Source organism: Schistocerca serialis, chromosome 7 (genome assembly GCF_023864345.2).
Source record: "Schistocerca serialis cubense isolate TAMUIC-IGC-003099 chromosome 7, iqSchSeri2.2, whole genome shotgun sequence".
Taxonomy (NCBI): Eukaryota; Metazoa; Arthropoda; class Insecta; order Orthoptera; family Acrididae; genus Schistocerca; species Schistocerca serialis.
This window is the reverse complement of record NC_064644.1, coordinates 497,350,845-497,371,770: the sequence shown is the minus strand read 5'-3', so window position 1 is coordinate 497,371,770 and position 20,926 is coordinate 497,350,845.

Here is a 20,926-nt window from a genome sequence, read left to right as displayed (position 1 = left end):
TACGCCAGTATGGCGATGACGAATACACGCTTCCAATGTGCGTTCACCACGATGTCGCCAAACACGGATGCGACCATCATGATGCTGCACCATCGCAGGCGCCCCTGTCTGTGATGCAGCGTCAAGGGTAACAGCACTCATGGTCTCCGAGATGATAGTCCATGCTGCTGCAAACGTCGTCGAACTGTTCGTGCAGATGGTTGTTGTTTTGCAAACGTCCCCATCTGTTGACTCAGGGATCGAGACGTGGCTACATGATACGTTACAGCCAGGCGGTTAAGATGCCTGTCATCTTGACTGCTAGTGATACGAGGCCGTTGGGATCCAGCACGACGTTCCGTATTACCCTCCTGAACCCACCGATTCCCTATTCTGCTAACAGTCATTGGATCTCGACCAACGCGAGCAGCAATGTCGCGATACGATAAACCGCAATCGTGATAGGCTACAATCTGACCATTATCAAAGTCGGGAACGTGATGGTACGCATTTCTCCTCCTTACACGAGGCATCACAACAACGTTTCACCAGGCAACGCTGGTCAACTGCTGTCTGTGTATGAGAAATCGGATGGAAACTTTCCTCATGTCAGCACGTTTTAGGTGTCGCCATCGGCGCCAAGTTTGTGTGAATGCTCTGGAAAGCTAAGCATTTGCATATCACAGCATCTTCTACCCGGCGGTTAAATTTCGCGACTGTAGCACGTCATCTTCGTGGTGTAGCAATTTTAATGGCCAGTAGTGTAGATTCTACCTGCATGTAAGTGATGTTTATTTGCACATATGACATAGTCCTGGTGAGCGCTGTCTCGTATTGTACACCCATTCTAGACACATTGGCCCTATCCCAAACCTTATGATATTCGGTGCAGTTAGCTACAACACTCATCCACCTTTCATGTTTCTAGATGGAAAGCTAACGTGCGTTCGGTACGTGCAGAATGTTGTCAGGCCCATTCTTTTTCCGTACTTCCAACAGGAAGATGTTGTGTCATCTGCATCCACATATTGGTAGACGGTTTGGCAACCGGTAGTTGTACGGCATCACCTTCCCTCCGACTGGTAGCTGAATGCCAGTAATTGGAACGGTCTGACACTGCTTCGGGTCTTTTGGTGCTAGTGTGAGTTAGCGGCCTCTGACACGAGGTACGAAAAAGTACCCAAAAACCATTTGCACCCCTTCTTGTATTGGTGAAATAAGTGTTGAGAGTTACAAATGACGTTGTAACGTTTTGATCTTAGCAATTATTTGTCTTCTACAGACGCACTCGAAATTTACATAAAATATCTCGTATGTTATTCAAAATTTTTCTCCGAGTATTTTGGTACAAAGAAACAGAGGTCTCCGGTGGCTCTATACAAGGTAGTAATACACTTAAGATTTATTCAGTTTGTCGCTCCAGTTACCTTTGCTTCTTTAAAAATATCTGCACAATAGTGAAAAAGCCCGTAGTGAATATATATATTCATGCAACAACCCTCAGTAGCGTCGTTCCGGGAATAGCACATCAGAGTCTTTCACTGCTTTGAGTTAACCCATACAGGAGATGCACAGCAGTCAACTCTTCATATCTACATATCCACACCTACATATTTACATACATAGGACTTTTACTATTGTGGAGTAAACGAAAGGAGCGAGTAGATGACAGTGAAACAATCAAATAATCGTAAGAAACGCAAGCCCAGAAACTATGGGTTTCCCTGATACGATGTATTGCAACTAATTACATGAATGCCTTTCAACAGAATCCCCGAGCATTCAAAATGCAGACATAGATTTAAGGGCAAACGCATTAACAAAAGTGTTCTACATGGCTGCATTCATGTGAAAGCAGGCATCAGCACGTTTCCTCATAGTTGCCCGTACATGTACAAAAATTCTAGGCGGGTACTGAATGCACTGAGAACCAACCACAATGCGTTCTCGGAGTTCATCGACACTATCAACAGGACTGGAATACACCAAAGGTTTTTAATATCGTGCGGTAGCGTTCTCGCTTCCCACGCCCGGGTTCCCGGGTTCGATTCCCGGCGGGGTCAGGGATTTTCTCTGCCTCGTGATGACTGGGTGTTGTGTGATGTCCTTAGGTTAGTTTGGTTTACGTAGTTCTAAGTTCTAGGGGACTGATGACCATAGATGTTAAGTCCCATAGTGCTCAGAGTCATTTTTTAATATCTTAACAAACAAAATCCAGCTGGTTCAAGTCGGAGGACCAGGCAGCCATGATATTGGCGAGTCACGACCCATACGTTTGCTGTCGAAGATTCTCGAAGAGCCACGTGAAAGTGCGCCGGTGTACCATCATGCATGTATCACTTTCGCATCCATTCGTCATAAGGTTCAAATGCCTCTGAGCACTATGGGACTTAACTACTGAGGTCATCAGTCCCCTAGAACTTAGAACTAATTAAACCTAACTAACCTAAGGACATCACACACATCCATGCCCGAGGCAGGATTCGAACCTGCGACCATAGCGGTAGCGCGGTTCCAGACTGTAGCGCCTACAACCGCTCGGCCACTCCGGCCGGCGTTTGTCATAAGGACCATTCTCAAAAAGCACATCATAAACGTAGCCTTAGATATTGTTTTGTAACAATGGCTTGATTCTACTTCTGCATACGTCCTATCAAGGAACCCATTGGTTTCTAGGCCCATGCTTGTTAGGATTATTTGCCTGTTTCATTGTCCTCTTACTCCCAGCAACCCCCCCCCCCCCTTTTTCACTTGTACCAATAATAGTCAAACCCTAGCATATACCAATAGTCACCACACACTGCATAGAGGAGGATACATCGTACTGTCAGAAAACCTATTCATAGCGTTGTGTGTCACTGCTAATGCACAACTACTATTGTCAGAAAAAAAAACAAGGCTGAATGGAACAACACTAAATGCAGGCTTGAGGGCGAACGGCACAGTGGGTGTCACTACTGTAACAGCAAATAGTGTGAGCAAGAGCAAGTATTGTGAAAAGAGGTGAATCCGATCAAAAACGGCAGTCTTTTTGAAATTTCGTCCATTTACCTTCGTGATTTCTGAACAAATTTCACAACCTTGACAGCGATGTATTCATGTATTACGTTATTTTTAGTTTAAAACTGCAGTTATTAAAAAAATGTGTGAAATCTTATAGGACTTAACTGCTGAGGTCATCAGTCGCAAAGCGTACACACTACTTAACCTAAATTATCCTAAGGACAAACACACACACCCATGCCCGAGGAAGGTCTCGAACCTCAGCCGGGACCAGCCGCACGGACCATGACTGCAGCGTCTGAGACCGCTCGGATAATCCCGCGCGGCTGCTGTTATTATTATAAATTATTTGTTGAAAGGTTTCTTCTCCTCATCTGAGGCGAATCCGATCACCATTGTATTTTGTAGGCAGGAACGGAATCAGACTTCCAGTGGAGTGAATCCGATCACTATTTTGGCTTTTTAAAAAATATTCCCATATTTGCAACATAATTTTACAATTTCTAGACAAAATAAATTTTTACAAGCACATTAACCTTTAGATTTTTGCTGTTAAAAACTTGCATTCACGAAATTTAACAAACAAATATTCATTTTTAGTTATTGTAAGTCACAATTAACGTGAAAATTATTTACTGAATGTGATAATAATCTATACCTTCAAAAATAAATTTACCTCTCATTCTGTGTTCAAGAACAACTTTTTTAATAATTTGGGCTCTTTCTATTGCATCGTCAGTTTCTGGAAACACAAAATAAACATTAACATCAAGAACTTTCTTGCACAGAAATGTTATTTCATAGGTGTGATGCCGTGTTGGATCCAGTAGTGAGAGACAGCGCTGATCCACTCAATTCGGAATTATCAGTTACTTTGTATTCTGACATGTTCCACAACCTTCCAGGAGGAGAAGAAATTGATGATGAAGATGTAACTAAGTGGCTCAATGAGGAAAACTGTGATACGAACAAAACTTTAACAGATTAAGAAGTAATTAAAAGCGTGCAAGAAATTAATGATCAAAGTGATGAAGATGAGGACACAGGATGAGAGAGCATGAACGTTTCCCACAATGCTGCCGAGGTCCTCCTGGAGCACATTATGCAACAACCAGATACATGCAGTACCGATGTAATGCTTGCAAAGCGGTTGCGTGATAAAGCATGCAACGGTCGCGTATCAACATTGCGACACTTAAAAATTAGGAACATGTTTCATAGTGAGTGAAATGTCTGTATAATTATATACAGTATATTGTACACTAAAGCACTAAGTTTTCTTTGAAAATTAATGTACACGACTGGCCATTAAAATTGCTACACCAAGAAGAAATGCTGATGATAAATGGGTATTTATTGGACAAATACATTATACTAGAACTGACATGTGATTACATTTTCACGCAATTTGGGTGCATAGATCCTGAGAAACCAGTACCCATAACAACCACCTCTAACCGTAATAGCGACCTTGATACGCCTAGGCATTGAGTCAAACACAGCTTGGATGGAGTGTACAGGTACAGCTGCCCATGCAGCTTCAACACGATACCACAGTTCATCAAGAGTAGTGACTGGCGTATTGTGACGAGCTAGCTGCTCGGCCACCATTGACCAGACGTTTTCAATTAGTGAGAGAACTGGAGAATGTGCTGGCCAGGGCAGCACTCGAACATTTTCTGTATCCAGAAAGACCCGTACGGGACCTGCAACATTCGGTCGTGCATTATCCTGCTGAAATTTAGGGTTTCGCAGGGATCGAATCAAGGGTAGAGCCACGGGTCGTAACACATTTGAAATGTAACTTCCACTGTTCAAAGTGCCGTCAATGCGGCCAATAGGTGATCGAGACGTGTAAGCAATGGCACACCATACCATGACGCCGGGTGATACGCCAGTATGGCGATGACGAATACATGCTTCCAATGTGCGTTCACAGCGATGTCGCCAAACATGGATGCGACCATCATGATGCTGTAAACGGAACCTAGATTCATCCGAAAAAATGACGTTTTGCCATTCGTGCACCTAGGTCCGTCGTTGAGTACACCATCGCAGGCGCTCCAGACTGTGGTGCAGCGTCAAGGATAACTGCAGCCATGGTCTCCGAGATGATAGTCCATACGGCTGCAAACGTCGTCGCACTGTCCGTGCAGATGGTTTTTGTCTTGCAAACGTCCTCATCTGTTGACTCAGGAATCGAGACGTGACTGCACGATCCGTTACAGCGATTAGGATAAGATGTCTGTCATCTCGACTGCTAGTGATACGAGGCCGTTGGGATCTAGTACGGCGTTTCGTGTTACCCTCCTGAACCCAACGATTCCATATTCTGCTAACAGTCATTGGATCTCGACCAACGCGAGCAGCAATGTCGCGATACTATTAACCGCAGTCGCGATAGGCTACAATCCGACCTTTATCAAAGTCGGAAACGTGATGGTACGCATTTCTCCTCCATACACGAGGAATCACAACAACGTTTCACCAGGCAAAACCGGTCAACTGCTGTTTGTGTATGAGAAATCGGTTGGAAACTTTCCTCATGTCAGCACGTTGTAGGTGTCGCCCCCCGGCGCCAACCTTGTGTGAATGCTCTGAAAAGTTAATCATTTGGATATCAGAGCATCTTCTTCCTGTCGGTTACATTTCGCGTCTGTAGCACGTCATGTCGTGGTGTAGCAATTTTAATGGCCAGTAGTGTAGTTTTGGATTTAATAAAGTACGTCCTCTGTGTTTGAAAATTTTATCCGTCGGTTTAATTAAGTACAGTACACTGTACCCCCTATGTTATCAAAATAAATCTCATTTGTCTTGTCTACTGAACACTTTCGAGCAGTTTGTCGTAGTCTTTATAACATGTGTTCAACGACAATCGCTAGAACAATCTCAAGCTTTTCAAAAGAATCGTTTTACAGATTAGGAACGTAAATGTTCTTTGTAGCAGGATGTACTGCGCTACTGAAGAAGAATTACCATAAAAGTATACCATTACTGACGTGAAAAAAGCCATGGGATTCCTCCTAATATCGTATCGGACTTCCTTTTGCCAGACACAGTGCAGCAACTCGACGTGATATGGACTCAACAAGTCTTTGGATATTCCCTGCAGAAATATTCAGCTCTGCTGCCTCTATAGCTGTGCGTAATTGCGGAAGAGTTACCAGTGCAGGGTTTTGTAAAAGAATGACCACTCGATTACGTCCTATAATTTATCTATGGGATTCATGTCTGGCGATCTGGGTATATCATTCGGCATATCATTCGCTCGAATGTTCTTCAAGCCAATGGGGAATAATTGTGGCCCGGTGAAATCGTGCATTGTCATCCATAAAAATTACTTCGGTCTTTGGGGACATGAAGTCCATGAATGGCTGCCTATGGTGTCCAAGAAGCCGAGCCGGCCGGTGTGGCCGTGCGGTTCTAGGCGCTTCAGTCTGGAACCGCGTGACCGCTAAGGTCGCAGGTTCGAATCCTGCCTCGGGCATGGATGTGTGTGATATCCTTAGGTTAGCTAGGTTTAATTAGTTGTAAGTTCTAGGGGACTGATGACCGTAGATGTTAAGTCCCAAAGTGCTCAGAGCCATTTGAACCAAGAAGCTGAACACATCCATTTTTAGTCAATTATCGGTTCAGTTGGATCTGAGGATGCAGTCCATTCCATGTAAACCGAGCCCACACCATCATGGAGCCACCACCACGTTACACAGTGCCTTGGTCTGCGCAGCACTCGAACCCTACCATCAGTTCTTACCAAGTCAAATGCGGACTCATCTGACCAGGCCACGGAATTTCAGTCGTCTAGGGTACAATGGTACAATCGACATGTTCACGTGCATAACCCATTCACGGCACATGTCGCCCCACGGCCGTACCGGTTAAGTTCGTCATACGTCCTACATTGATTTCTGCAGTTATTTCACACAGTGTTACGTGTCTGTTGGTACTGACAACTCTGCGCAAACGCCGCTGCTCTCGGTCTTTAAGTGATGGCTGATGGCCACAGCGTTGTCCTGGATAGAGTTAATGCCCGATATCTGGTAGCGCGCGCCGCGGAATTTGAATCCGCGCCAGACGTCATGGACGTCGAAGTCTCATTGAGGTCTCTGCACCATCGCGCCGTAAGCTGTGGCGGCGCGCGCCTCCTGGATCGCTTTTAGTGTGAGGGCGCCACAGTGGAACACGTGGTCCCAGCGGCCAATAGCGGCGCCTCCGATAGCGTACTTAAGCGCCTGCCTCTCGCTCAGCCAGACCCCCCCCTCCCGTACACCTCTTGCAATATGCTGATGACACCGCATTCCTCGCCCTCGCTCCTACCCTCCAACGGTCCCAACGCCTTCTCCAGAATCACCTTGACCTTTTTGCTGCATGGTGTAACCAATGGCTCCTGAAACTCAATCCTTCCAAGACCCAGTCAATCATCGTAGGTCGTACCACTCGCTCCTTCCGACTCCTGGATTTCTCCCTTACTGTCTGCGCACATCCTGTTCGCCTCACCCCTACCCTCACCTACCTTGGCCTCACCATTGACCGTCACCTCACCTGGATACCACATCTCCGCTCCATCCAATCCAAAGCCCACAACCGCCTCCGACTCCTCAAACTCCTCTCTGGCCGGACATGGGGGTTGCACCCCTCTACCATCCTCCACACCTACAAATCCTTCATCCGTCCCATCCTCTGTTATGCCAGTCCTGCCTGGATATCTGCGCCCCCCCAAATTCTATCAGTCCCTCCAGATCCTTGAGCGTCATGCACTCCGCCTCGCCTTCCGTATCCGCCTCCCATCCCCCACGCGGATCCTCTATGATCTCATTCCTTTCCCCCATCTGCTCCTATTCCTCGAACATATCCGCATCCTCTACACCTCCCGCCGTCTTGAACCCCCTCACCCCCTGGTTGCTCCTCTCCTCTCCCGTCCCCGCCCCGTGCCACGTCTTCACCGTTGTGTCCCCCCTACCCTCCATCTCTACACCCTCCATCTCCTTTCCCAAGGTGGCTTCCGTCAACTCCCCCTCCCGGATGATGCCCTCTCTCCCTCCATTTATCCCTCCTATCAACTCTGATCCTCACTCCCCCTCCTTTCCTCTGTCCTTTTCTCGGGCTCCCTCTGCCCCCCTTCCATCCTCTTTTTTCCCTACCTCCCCTCTCTCTGCCCCCTTCTCTCCCCTGAGTCCTTTTGCATTTCCCTCCTCTGCTTCCTCTCATTCCCTCTCACGTCTGCCCTGCCCCTCTCCCCTTTTATGAGTTCTCTCCCTCCTTGGTTCCTCCCCCCATTTTCGTTTTTTCCTTCCTCCCTCCTTGATCTTCCCCCTCCTCCAGGTCTCCCCCCCCCCTTTTGGCTCGGGAGTGTCATCTTTGTGCCGCCATTTTCGTGCAGTGTTTTACAGTGAGTGTTTTACAGTGAGTGTTCCGTGTTGTGTTTTCTGGGAAGTGTTGCGAACGACCATCATACTGTCGCTGGGTGTGCTTTTTATCTCTTGCGAACAGAAACCAGACTGTCGCCATGTTTTTTTAGTTGTGTGTGTACTATGTTACTTGTCTGATTCCTGTGTCTTATATTAACATTGCCAACCCCTTTTGCTTTCTGTTTTAACTTTCCGCATTTTTCCGCCATTTTACACTTTAAGTCACCGTTTTATCGCCTGTTTTTCTTGTTTCTTTTCTTCTTCCGTTTTTAAAAACAAAGTCTGTAGGCTGTAGAGCAGGGTACTAAGCTGCTGCCAGCCCGTCCCTTTCGGGGGAAATCGAAATTCAATAAAAAAGAAAAAAAGAAAAGAAAAGCTCAGCCAGTCAGCTTAATCACGCTTACGCCGGTTTACACCTGGCTTTGCGCTAGACTGCTTACTTCCTGGTTCGTGTACGAGTGGACGTGTTTGTTTCCTTGTGATGTTGTTTTGTCCTTCGTTGGTCGCGTCCGTCCTCTTCCGTTGTGTTGTTGTTCTCGGGCCTCTCCGCGGGTCTCGCCGCGCTTTCCGTCATTGCTACCCCGCGACCGTCCTGGTCGCAGTTACAACACGATATGTGGCATTCTCGGCGCGCACTTCACATTGTGGATGTTGGACTACTGAATTCCCCGACGATTTCCGAAATGGAATTTCCCATGCTCCTAGCTCCAGCTACCATACCGCGTTTAAAGTCTGTCAATTCCTGTCGTGCGGCCATATTAACGTCGGAAACCTTTTCACGTGAATCGCCTGAGTACAAATGACAGCTCCGACTGCTCTTTTGTACCTTGTGTGGACGACACTACTGCCTTCTTTATGTGAGCATATCGGTAACCCACGACTTTTGTCACCTCATTCTTTAGCTGCGCTTTCCTGGATTACTAGGTCTATTCCCGAGTAGAGTCGATTACAAATCAGGGCCGTTTGGCGTGGAACACTCAGGTAGTCAACTCGTGAAGGCGCCACGTATAATGGCAGGGTTCCGCGCTGGAACACGGCGAGATTGTTTCGCCTGTCCACAGAGACACTTAGGGGAGCCTGGCCGGGCATTACAAGGGGCCGGGCCGGCCTCCCCTCTGTCTAAATAGTCGTCCCGGGGAGCCCTGAACAAACAGTGCGACGGATGGGCCTACAGTGGTTTTAATATGGCGCGCCGCGCGCCCCCGGACTGGATGGGTCTCAGTATCGCGGGGGAGCGTAGGCAGGCTACCCGCCGTACGTGGTCAGCTTCGTAAGCAGCAACGCTCCACTCTCCCCGGAACAAGGAAAATCTCCCCAGTGCGCAGAACATCGCCGAGAGAAGGAGCCTGCAGCCAGTCTCGGCAAACTGCTTGCTGCGGAGCATTTTATTAAAGTTTTCCAGGACCCAGCGAAGGAAGTTGTTCTCGTGCGACGAATACGAGCAAGCCTACACTGTTATGCCAATATATGTGTTTCACGACCTAGTTCAGAGATGTCGTAGAAGTCAACAAAACTGTTTCTGTAACGTCGGTATACGTAATTCGTAAACATAATACAAATGTCAAGATAGTCAGTAGGTGGTATTGCCTATACGGCTTTTTAAAGTGATAGTATTTGTATTTGTGTACTGGAGTACTGCGCCACTACAGAGAAATTTATTTTGGACGACGCATCGCCAACGGTAGTTGATCTATAGCTGGTGAAAGCTTATCAGATGTCTGGTGCTCTGATTGCAATAGTGAAACAATAAAGGCACTCTTTTTTGTTTTTACTTCTCTTGGAAACGGTACACTTCAAATGCGTTCGAAAACTGGAGCCACTGACAAGAATGTAAGGAAAGTAAATAACACATTACTGGAGTATCAGCCTCGGGGAGGACCTTTAAGGACTTCCAAAGACCCTGAAAGTCATTTCCCTGCCAATGTCGACAGCTTCAAACGGGGAAAGAGCAAAAAGGTACCATGACAGCAAAATTCCTAATCAGGAGCTAGAAATCTGAAACAAATGAGAGAAGTAGGACTTTAGTGCTTAATTTCTAACATAGTACTGAAGTGTGGTGCAATGCAGCTGTGTTTAGTGTAATGCATAAATTTGATTACAAATATCGTTTAGTAATGGGAAGTAGTGCATCGGCATATTAGGATTTAGTGTGCATGCTCGATTCCAGAAGCACACTAGAGGGCCAGACCGTATTAAGTACACACATATCTTTTCTTTATATATAACTTTTCTTTCCTTTCCTTTCTTGCTCTCTGGAGTCCTTTTCCTACGTACCTACTTCACTTTTATTTCGTAAAATATTCTTATGTTGAAATATACTAACACATTTCAAATTGCGCAACACATGGTCTGTTTCAGAAGCAACAAAACAGACTAAAGTAGCAACAAAAAAATAAATATTGGGCAATCAGAGACTGAAAACATGAGTGACATTTATTGTGGGCATTATAACGTTTAGTATTGTCCATCAACTATTGACGAGCAAAATACTCTATAGCGTCAAATGCTGCGTGTATTATACTGATAGGGTTGCAGTTACACAGTGATTTAAATATTTCTTGAGTTTCGATGGAAATGAAGACAGTTTCACTCATCAGGAAATATACTGCTAACAAGAGAGAAACGGAGGATGCCTTTAAGAAAAGACATAAGGGTTTCGTCATCGATTTAAATCATTTCCGTATTCTCTCAAGCCATATGTACAGCTTCAGAAGAGATCCTCATGATGGCTTTCCATAGTGTGATCCAGGCAGTAAAGTCTAATTACGCAGTATCGTTCCACTTCATAAGTAGTAAACCGCGCGTATAGTTACTTCCTGGTATTCCTTCTGACACGATTAAAAGTGTGGCTCATTAATGCTACAGTCAAGTACCTGTACACTTCCATTTCCACTGCGATGTGCACCTTACATTTTCCTACATTTTATACCGACTGAAAAACTTATAATCTTACGAAACCTTGCTATTATCAGTTTTGATTAGTCGTGTGTTTTTCTCAGGTTGCTGTTTGTCATCTATAATCGTGTAATCTACTCAAATTTTTTTCACAGCTGTGAAAATTTTGAGTTTTATTGTTAAGTTCTTGAAAAGTTACTTGCAAAGAAAACGCAGGAGTCTTCGCGACATACTGGGCCATTTCACAAAACTGCTTGTCAGCGACCTGGATTTAGTTCCAATTGGAGACAGTCATACACGCTTGAATCTAGTGAGAATGTTACGTCTGCCTCTTGCCAATTGGCTGAATTGAAGTGTGATGATTGCTCTATTTACAAAGTACATAAAAGATTTCTTCATGTGCGATCTAACCACTCGACCCAGACTGGATGTACTCAGCTGGCAGTATTTAAAATCAGCGTCGTCTGATTAAACACAGTTCATTAGGCTATCCTAAACGTGGAGAAGCCATTTTAAAACACATTTCACTCTCACGTTTCTGTTGTGAAACAATTCTTGGCAGCTCTATGACAATGTACAGCGTTGTTATGCATTATTTTACATTCGCTTTAAATCTTGTAAGTGAATCACACACAGCCGCATCTGTACTGTGAGGCTGTACGGAGTAGCTCCGGAATGATTTTTTCTCCTATATTAGTCTGCTTCTTACGGGCTCCTTTTCTAGTTTATCACGCCTTTTTTTCCTCTTCCAAAGTAGCAAATTCGTCCTCTTCTGCTACACTACTGGCCATTAAAATTGCTACACCACGAAGATGACGTGCTACAGAAGCGAAGTTGAACCGACAGGAAGAAGATGCTGTGATATGCAAATGATTAGCTTTTCAGAGCATTCACACAAGGTTGGCGCCGGTGGCGACAGCTACAACGTGCTCACATGAGGAGAGTTTCAAACCGATTTCTCATACACAAACAGCAGTTGACCGGCGTTGCGTGGTGAAACGTTTATATGACGCCTCGTGTAAGGAGGAGAAATGCGTACCATCACGTTTCCGACTTTGATAAAGGTCGGATTGTAGCCTATCGCGATTGCGGTTTATCCTATCGCGACATTACTGCTCGCGTTGGTCGAGATCCAATGACTCTTAGCAGAATATGGAATCGGTGGGTTCAGGAGGGTAATACGGAACGCCGTGCTGGATCCCAACGGCCTCGTATCACTAGCAGTCGAGATGACAGGCATTCTATCCACATTGCTGTAACGGACCGAGCAGCCACGTCTCGATCCCTGAGTCAACAGATGGGGACGTTTGCAAGACAACAACCATCTGCACGAACAGTTCGACGACGTTTGCAGCAGCATGGACTATCAGCTCGGAGACCATGGCTGCAGTTACCCTTGACGCTGCATCACAGACAGGAGCGCCTGCGATGGTGTACTCACCGACGAACCTGGGTGCACGAATGGGATAACGACATTTCTTCAGATGAATCCAGGTTCTTTTTAAAGCATCATGATGGTCGCATCCGTGTTTGGCGACATCGCGGTGAACGCACATTGGAAGCGTGTATTCTTCATCGCCATACTGGCGTATCACCCGGCGTGATTGTATGGGGTGCCATTGGTTACACGTCTCGGTCACCTCTTGTTCACATTGACGGCACTTTGTACAGTGGACGTTACATTTCAGATGTGTTACGACCCGTGGCTCTACCCTTGATTCGATCCCTGCGAAACCCTACAATGCAGCAGGATAATGCACGACCGCATGTTGCAGGTCCTGTACGGGCCTTTCTGGATACAGAAAATGTTCGAGTGCTGCCCTGGCCAGCACATTCTCCAGATCTGTCACCAATTGAAAACGTCTGGTCAATGGCGGCCGAGCAACTGGCTCGTTACAATACGCCAGTCACTACTCTAGATGAACTGTGGTATCGTGTTGAAGCTGCATGGGCAGCTGTACCTGTACACGCCATCCCAGCTCTCTTTGACTAAATGACCAGGCGTATCAAGGCCGTTATTACGGCCAGAGGTGGTTGTTATGAGTACTGATTTCTCAGGATCTATGCACCCAAATTGCGTGGAAATGTAATCACATGTCAGTTCTGGTGTAATATATTTGTTCAATGAATACCCGTTCATCATCTGCATTTCTTCTTGGTGTAGCAATTTTAATGGCCAGTAGTGTATTAGGTCGTCCTCATTTGTAATGCCAAGTTGATTTTGTCGATGTGTGTATGGAGTGCCGAGAAGGCTATTAAAGATCAATTTTGTAGCAAATCTGTAAGTCCTAAAAAGGGAAAACATTAAATGTGGATAGCAGGACGGAGAACTGAACCGCAGTCCTCCGGAATACAGGCCGTTCCAGTAATCACTCTACCACATTGCTCGGCACCTAAACAAAGTGAACAGGGCAGGAGATATGTGAGGAGAATATGATTAAATTTCTCTGATTACCATGTTATTTCTACTTTGTTGCTGAGGAATGGACTAGTATTCCCGCAGAGTCCCTCTTCCGAACGCTGCGGTCAGATACGTCTGAGTTACAGGTGTCAATAAGTGTGCGGCGTGGTTAGCATTCTCGCCGAGTACCTCCTTTAGTTCTAACGGCTTGTTTTTCTAACGACCGTCTGATGATCTCCAAAGTTTTTGTCGCCCCCTCCCTCCCCCTCTCTCCCCACTCATCGCCGAGTCTGGGCGGCGCCGCTGCTAGACCAATTCTTATTCCGTCGCCTTTGATCAACGAGAGCCGTTATTTCGTACAGTTAAGGCCGTGGAGCTCATCGTGAATGTTAAGGAGGGGTCCACGGGCTCCAAATTGCCTTTGAGCGCGCCACGCTGCTCTCTCTCTCTCTCTCTCTCTCTCTCTCTCTCTCTCTCCCTCTCTCCTCTCTCCCTCCCTCCATCCCTTCGCAGTTCCTCGGTGTCTCCCGCAGAAATTGGCCCCTTCACGCCTCTGGCCCTGGGCCCGCGTATTACAAATTCTGTGCCGGTGCGGCTCGGCGGCTGTGGCGGCGGCGGCGCGGTCTCCGCGACTTATTGTGTTAGGGCCGTCCGCTCTCGCACGGATGCCTTTGAATTTCTTTCTGAGCCAATATAAATATTTAAATTCCCCGAGGGAAGGCGGGTCGACGCGCTATCCCTTTTCCCTCGACCGATAACCACGTTACTGCGAGAAGTCGCGCCGCCAGCAGGAATCGAGCCCAGCTCCTGCCCCAGGGAGCGCGGCATGTCGCCCGAACCGCCGCCCGCTACGTATCTCGCCGTTCAGACAGCCGATACGATGGCGGTAGCAATTCGATTTTACGCCCCGCCTCCAGGCAGCCGCAACTCTTTCACTTCCTTACTCCCTCCCCTCTCCCCTCCCCCCTCCACTCCATCCCACTCACTCCCCTTCTTTCTATCTTCCAGGTACTGCTGTGCTGTTCTTCATATAGTTTCCTGCTGCTCCATTTTACATCGACAAATACAAAGCGACTAAATGTCCTTCCCTTGTTTGGTGTCGTACGGGAAGTTGATTCTCCCTCGTTCTTCGAGCATTGTCCTAGCAATGAATCACGAATGTCGTATTCGTCGTCCTCATCACCCGAAGTGCGAAATAACGGGATTTTTTTTAGAGATAAATTTATTTATTTGTTGTCTAAATCAGCTGAAAGCCTCCCACGACCGTTAAAAACTCTGAATTTAAGTTCACATAAACTTTGAACAAGTTCCACGCTGAATTTTACAATAAATCTACTTTTGTGGAACCCTCGATAACGCAATATGACATGTAAAATGGCGTGGTAGAGCCCTCGCAGAAGCAACGGCTGTGTTACTTGTAAAACATTTCTACTAACACAGATTGAATGTAAAGTATACATATTGCCTAAACAAAGACCGTAATTTAATGACTCTTGCCCTATACGTTCGATTTCTGCAGCACAAATGTGCCTGGCGTCTTTTACAGATAAAAAAAGCACTCCGTCTTCAGGCCACGAGTGGCCTACCGGGATCATCCGACCGCCGTGTCATCCTCAGAGGAGGATGCGGATAGGAGGGGCGTGGGGTAAGCACACCGCTCTCCCAGTCGTTAAGATGGTATTTTTGACCGAAGCCGCTACTATTCGGTCGAGTAGCTCCTCAATTGGCATCACGAGGCTGAGTGCACCCCGGAAAATGGCAACAGAGAGTGGCGGCTGTATGGTCACCCATCCAAGTGGCGGCCACGCCCAACAGCGCTTAACTTCGGTGATCTCACGGGAGCCGGTGTACCCACTACGGCAAGGCCGTTGCCGTCTGTTACAGATACCACTTTAAATTAATAAACAATAATCGATGGTAGTTCTAGAAATTATTAACTACTACTCCAAAATAGTTCAATCACAGTTCTATGTACCTGAGAAGCAAACAGCACATATTTTATAAATAAATGGTACATCGCGCAAACGCGTCGGTCCTTTTTCGTAAACAGATGTTTTTTTTTATAACTTTTCCTAACCTAAATGTAGTCTACAAATCAAGTTTAAACGAAAAGAAATTCGGGGCTGAAAGGGAAACACTAATATCATTAGCAACTTCCATGATTGCGATTCATCAGTTGTTCTAAATTATTTCTTTAATTTTTTCCCCGATTTCTTCATCTAATGGTGTGCCAGTTCGTCCATCTTCAGAGACTTCATAGACTTCTTCGAGACGCTTATACCATTGCTTTACTCGTAGAAGACTCACTAAGAGCACTATCTAATGTTCCTAAAATATTTTTGTTCTTTAATCCGCCCTTATACTACAATATATAATATAAAATTCGGAGTCGGAATTAAAATCCATGGAGAAGAAATAAAAACTTTGAGGTTCGACGATGACATTGTAATTCTGTCAGAGACAGCAAAGGACTTGGCAGAGCAGTTGAACGGAATGGACAGTGTCTTGAAAGGAAGGTATAAGATGAACATCAACAACAGCAGAACGAGGAGAATGGAATGTAGCCGAACTATCTAAAGTGATGCTGAGGGGATTAGATTAGGAAATGAGACACTTAAAGTGGTTAAGGAGTTTTGCTATTTGGGGAGCAACATAACTGATGATGGTCGAAGTAGAGAGGATATAAAATGTAGACTGGCGATGGCAAGGAAAGCGTTTCTGAAGAAGAGAAATTTGTTAACATCGAGTATAGATTTAAGTGTCAGGAAGTCGCTTCTGACAGTGTTTGTATGGTGTGTAGCCTTGTATGGAAGTGAAACATGGACGATAAATAGTTTGGACGAGAAAAGAATAGAAGCTTTCGAAATGTGCTGCTACAGAAGAATGCTGAAGATTAGATGTGTAGATCACATAACTAATGAGGAGGTATTGAATAGAATTGGGGAGAAGAGAAGTTTGTGGCACAACTTGACTAGAAGAAGGTATCGGTTGGTAGGACATGTTCTGAGGCATCAAGGGATCACCAATTTAGCACTGGAGGGCAGCGTGAAGGGTAAAAATCGTAGAGGGAGACCAAGAGATGAATACACTAAGCAGATTCAGAAGTAAGTAGGTTGCAGTAGGCACTGGGAGATGAAGAAACTTGCACAGGATAGAGTAGCATGGAGAGCTGCATCTAACTAGTCTCAGGACTGAAGACCACAACAACAACAATAAAATTATGTAACTCATGAGAGCTGCATCAAACCAGTGTCAGGACTGAAGACCACAACAACAACATGTAATTCATGTTTATACAAAATAAATTACCGCCGATACTAATAAGACACAGTTAATATATTTTTTTTCACAGCTCCGATATGGCCAACTCTGTACGGACATTTTTGGTGCATCTTCATCAGCGCAGCTACGAAAGAATCGATCGAATCAGTCTAATACAACTTACAAAATAACAAATTTCTCGTAATTTTTTTGAACAACCTATAGCAAAAATATGGAATTTCATGTATTTTATTGGAATTAATAATTTTATTATTATTTTTGATATTAAAAAGCTTTATATTTTATCGTCATTAAAATTGTTCTTTGTTGGTGTGAGGAGATCAACAGCCAACAGCGTCGCGAAACGCTTAGAAATACACTCGAGAAAGAGTGTACGCGATTAAAGGGTTTTCAGAGGAAAAAATACCTAGTAAACGAGCAATGTGACTGGACGGTGTGACACTGAGGTAACAAAAGTCATGGGATACCCCTAATATCGTGCAGCACTGCCTTTTTTCCCGCATAATGCAGCAACTCGACGTGGCGTGGACTCGACAAGTCGTTTTAAGTCCCCTGCAGACATATTCTGCCTCTGTAGCAGTCCATAATTGTGGAAGCGTTAATGGTGCAGGATTTTGTGCACGAACTGACCGCTCGATTATGCCCCATAAATGTTCGTTGGGATTCATGTCGCGCATTCCGGGTAGCCACATCATTCGCTCGAAATATCCAGAATGTTCTTCAAATCAGTTGAGGACGGTTGTCGCCCGATGGCATGGCGCACTCTCATCCATAAACAGTCCGTCGTTGTTTGGCAACATTGGTCGCCAAGTAGCCGAACGTTATCATTTACAGCCAATTATCGCTTCAGTTGGACCAGAGGACCCAGTACGTTCCTTGTAAATACAGCCCACATCATTATAGAGTCGCTACCAGCTTGCACAGTGCCTTGTTGAAAACTTGTGTCAGTGACTTCGTGAGGTCTGTCCCGCACTAGAACCCTACCATCAGCTCTTAGCGACTGAAATCCGGACTCGTCCGACCAGGACACGGTTTTCCAGTAGTCTGGGGTACAACTAGCGTGGTTAATATCTGAGGAGACTCGTTGCCGGCGATGTCGTGCTGTTAGCAAAGGCAATCGCGTCGGTCGTGTACTTCCACAGCCTATTAAGACTAAATTTCACCGCACTGTTGTAACAAATACGTTCGCCGCACGTATCTCATTGTTTTCTGCTGTTATTTCACGGAATGTTGGTCGTCTGTAAGCACTTACAATTCTAAGCAAACGCCGCTGCTGTTGGTCGCTAAGTGAAGGCCGTCCCCCGCTGTGTTGTCTGTGGTGAGAGGTAATGCCTGAATTTTGGTATTCTCTGCACACTTTTGACACTGTGGACCTCGGACTATTGATTTCCCTAATGATCTGTGAAATGGACAACTGACAAACCAGGCATTGCACAGGCACTCACATTGCGAACTTTGTATTAGAAACGGATTTTAAATTATGAAACAGTCGTACAAAGAAATACACATAATATACACACGAGCAAGTACAGTTGCTTCGTATGTCTACAGCGCGATTCGTAAACGCCTCTCTGGCAACGCCGTTACTGTTTTCACACACAGCCATTCGTGTTTCGCAGTTCAAAGCTGTTAAATACGTTGGCAGGTTACAAAATGACTTTTATCTTAATAATATGAATGTTTATATATGTGTTTGGAGAGAGAGAGACAGATTGATTTTTGATTGAGATTTTTACTTTAAGTCGTAACTGGTACCTGAATTTTTGTTGCTGCCTCCTTGGATGATCAGCTTCTGCACCAGATGGGTACGTATCACAGTTTGGAGGAAGTTATTGTTCTTTAAGGTTTAAAATACGACTCTGTTAGTTACTTGGCCGTATTGCGGATAGCTTTGAGTCCAAGTTTTCGTAGCTTTTCATACCTAAGGAACCACTGTTGTAAGTAAATAAGATCAAACAGCAATCTGCTTTTGGTGCGAAAAGGAGGTTGCTTGGCACACAAACTCCCTTCAAACTACACGTCCTGCTACATCAAAATTGGTCAGTGGAGTTCAGTACCATACTATTTGCACAAGAACATAATCCAGTTACTGTAATTAAGAAATTATGAGAGGCTGTTACTAATTGAATGAATACTATAGAGATTGCATTTCTTTTCCTGTATTTTAGTGAACTTTGTACACTTACAATTCTGTCGATTGATAGACGGCGACGACAATGAAGTTCACCTCCTTTTCCAAAAACAAGATATTTCTATTATTCACTTCCAGAAAATTTGTATACATAAATTTTTGCCAACTCTTACACATACTTTACTCGGTTTTATCACTAAAATATCAATTTTCATTAAATGTAACAACACGTTCTGAGCGACGGCCTAGCAACACGTCCTCTTTCCACAAGATACAGATTAACAGTCCTCTTTTTCTTTAATAAATCAATTGTCTTTTTTTTAGAGTCCATCCTGAAAGATTCACAACTACTATCGTTGCGGGGATTGCGCGCTAAAGAGTTTCTTGCTGTCCAGCTGCGCTTCACTCCACTTCAAGCACTTTTTGAGTCATATTTACATTTACGTTATTTGCATACATTACTGAGCTTCTCAGAATAAAATCAGGCACAAGTTAGTTAAAAAAGAGCAGTGAGGCACACATAACATTACAAGGTTTCAGGCATTTCTTTGTGTTGACTCGATTATAGGAGTGTCTTACTAGTGACGGAAAATGTATAAGATCTTCATGCATGATGCGGCATTTTGCCACGCACCTTAGTGTTTATGAAATGATGTCTCTTGAGCTATGTGTCGTACAGTGCTGTACTTGTGCAGGTATATTTAGCGGCGTATGTGGATACTGTGTGCGAAACATGCACAGTGCGGCAGCCTTTAACCAATCTCATTGTTTATGACGTCATATCTCTTGAACTATGACAAGTAAGTGGTTCTTACTGAAACGATAGGAGCTAGACGAGAGTGGTAAGGTGCCAAGACACTTTACAAACATACCTTAAAAACATTTATTGGTGGTCTCTTCAACAATTTTAAACACTGTAACACAGACTGTCAGTTAAGAAAATTGTAAACAAGCTCTGATAAATAGCATTAAAGAACATTATTAACTTTGAAATCTGATATCTGACAGTAAAATAATATTGACGATAAACAATATGCACAGTACAAAGAATTCTAAGAATCATCAAGTATCATTTTTACTCTTTAAAAAAAATAATTACAACTCACAATTTAACAGGCAGCTAGCTAGAGAAATATCTCGAGAACATCAATTAAACAACATATACAATCCTTGCAAATCCATTGACAACCATGGTATAAACAACAGTACTTGTGTGTGTATGTGGTAGGGAGACTAGGAGGTTATACCCCACAATAATGGTACTAATTTTACTAATAGTACGTCCTCCAGTGTCCTTGGTAATCTTTCTCTTTACAACAGTCCGCGTGTTGGCCCCTTTGCTCAGAATAACTTATGTTATCTGTAACATAAAGCTATTAGCACCACGCATAGATAAGAAGTTACAGGGCTTAATTAAAATGTCTAATAACGGCAATGAACATAAGTAAACCTCCTCCATCCCATTCCCCAGTTCCACACACACGCACACAAAATTTGCAATGAAAAGCAGTTAGGAGTGTTGCAATTATTCCTTGGCATTAAACGCCACACACTAATTTAATTTTTACCTTTCAGTTTAACCCGTTTGTGAATTAAGCCAATACATGATTGCTCGCTCTCATACCAACTTAACAAACCAACAGTTTGAATGACTTCCAGACTTCAGGTAAGAAGTAACTATTTGCCCAATGCAAACAAGAGCACTTGACTCGCTGAAACGACTCCATATCAACAGCAGTACAAACAGTTTAAGCCTGTGACTCGTATTCCACACGCAGGTAGTAAGTGAACAGCTAGTTCACAAACGCCTCCTAGGTTAATGAGATG